The sequence below is a fragment of the Notamacropus eugenii genome, chromosome 4 (genome assembly GCF_028372415.1).
Source record: "Notamacropus eugenii isolate mMacEug1 chromosome 4, mMacEug1.pri_v2, whole genome shotgun sequence".
NCBI lineage: Eukaryota > Metazoa > Chordata > Mammalia > Diprotodontia > Macropodidae > Notamacropus > Notamacropus eugenii.
Window position 1 is genome coordinate 188104114 of NC_092875.1, and position 2550 is coordinate 188106663.

Here is a 2550-nt window from a genome sequence, read left to right on the forward strand (position 1 = left end):
TATCAGGGGTGGAATTGGTTGCAGAAAAGACATAGCATTAGGAGACAGTCCTAGTTTTCAAGTTCATTTGGTACGACTTGACCTTGACCTCTAAGGAGGCTATAAAGGGGTATATGTGTGTGGGTTAGTGTTATTTGATTAGGGATGTTTGCTAAATCCTGAATTTAGGACTCTTGCTCACTCCTGATAGGAATAGCCAGAGATAGGCTAAACCATTCAACAATGGGTTTCTTTAATTCCTGGGTTCAGAGGATGCCTGTAACATAACTGGGGACAGGCTGGGTTTGAGAACAGCTGTAGACACTTAAGTGGGTTCATATTCAAATGTACTGTTTGTTTCTTCTGTTTGGTACTTCTGTAAGTAAAGTGGTATTGATGGAATCACTCATGCAGACTGGAGAGCCTGCTTCCAGAGAGTATGTCATGAAATGTCTTAGGGAGATTTAGAACATGCACTGAGCTCAGGTTTATTGTGGTGATGAGGAGTTTGGTCTAGGTGGCTTGTGCATAGAGTGCTGGACATGGAGTGAGAAAGACTTTACTTTGTGAGTTCAAATGTAGCCTCAGACACTTACCAGCTATGTGACCCTAGGCTAGTCACTTAACCCTATTTACATTAGTTTCCTCATTTGTAAAATGAGTTGGAGAAGGAAATGCCAAACCACTCTAGTATCTTTGCCAAGAAAATCCAAAGTGGGGTCACAGAGTCAGACACAACTGAAAAATGATAGAACAATGGGAACTGGAATACATTTAAAAAGGTACTATCTGTGCCCATTCTGTGGTAGAGCATTCCAAGCTTGTATTGGTCTGATTAGCCACAGTTGTACACACTGAAACTTGACTTTATCATGGTGATGTCATTTTGGTCCTCTTCAAGAACCAAGGACAACAACCAAGTCAGCCAGTGTCACTTCTTTTGGCTCAGGCTCTTTTTCTGACTTGCTGCAATGCAGAAGGAAGATGAGGTGCTGAGGGCCTCTGGGTAGGGACCATGAAGCTGAGCCACGTGGCTCTACTGCTGCTTTTTTCTCCATTATGTTCATTCTTTCCTGTTTCTAGGAGGAGACAGGACATGCCTGTGACCTAGGGAGCTTCCAAAGGTCAGGATATAGAGCCAGTTGGAGGAATGGAATGCTGGGTTTAGTAGAAGCCAGCAAGACCAATCCTGATGCTCTGGGGAACTGCCATTAGGACCCAGGCCCGCAGGTGCTTATCCGGAAGTCAACAATATCTGGAAATCTACTAGGTAGGAACAATGCTCTATAGAAATAATGTTCAGTCTGAGCCTGGTATCCCTAGAGATCAAAGTGGTATAGGGGAGAGTTTATTCCCAGGAGGGAAGATGTTTGTACCTCAGGCCTTCTTGCTATCTTCTAAGTCAATATCATGTTGGAAAAGCTAACTAATATTAATTAGTTACTATGAGCCGGAGAGTTCATCACTGGTGGTTGACAATGGGAGGAACACATTGGAGTGGGAACCAATAATGTTGGAGAAAGACCTTCCCCTGACACTTCAATGATACCTTGCCTAGGACCTTGAGGGGGACATGTTGCCAACCTTTCCCTGGGAGAACAAGGCCCGAACCAATCACTGTAGGTGAAAGTCTTGGTGCACTCTGTTGATATTACTCTTCTTGTTGACTTGATGCTATGAGTTGCCATCTGGGGTCATTGCCATTTGTCTTGACCTATGTCTTGCTACTGGACTCCAATGACTCTGGAGGAGAGAGTACAGTTGATGACTTTGCACAGCTCTGCGTCACTTAAATCCAGTTCACTTGGAAGTCAAGACATCACCTTCCTGATGTCATCAGTCCTCTTCAAGACAAAATGACAAACAATGCTATGAGTTTAAGAATTGTAGAGTTAGTGTGCTTATCTGAGTACTTATGTGACAAACTCCATTGTACCATGTTCTTGTAATTTGGATCAGTTGGGATAAAACAGAGCTAGGGAGGAAGGGGAAGTCTTTTAGTTGGTTAGAGGCTTGAGAGCTATTCTGATTTAAATCTTCCCCAACTATATACCTCCTTAGACTATTTACAGGAGCAGTTGCCACGCATAAAGCATGATGGTTAGGAGCTAACTGGAGGTTGGAATTTTCTGGGAATCACAGAGTGTTTGGCCAGCCCCCCTCAGATACATTCTGGTGTTAGAATCCACAGCCTCTGGGGCAAGTATGGCACTGTCCAGGATCTGGCTCTTAATGTGCCCCCCTCATACCTAAATGTGGTTTAGGAGGGTTAACAGTCTAGTCGCTGGATTTGGATTTAGGGCACCTAAGATTGACTCCTAGCTCCACTATTTATTCTCTGTTTTGCCTTGGAACAAGTCACTTTACCACTTTGGGTCTCAGTACCCATCATTAAAATGAGGATAATGGGCTAGAAGATATGTAAACTTCTTCCCAGCTGTAACCTTCTATAATTTTGGACAAGCTTTTTTTTTTGCTTTGCAAAGTTTTTTTTTTAATTGAAATAAAAAAAAATTCAGCATCCATACATATTAACTTACCTGCTTGAGGGTTGGTGAAAAAGAGTGAAAG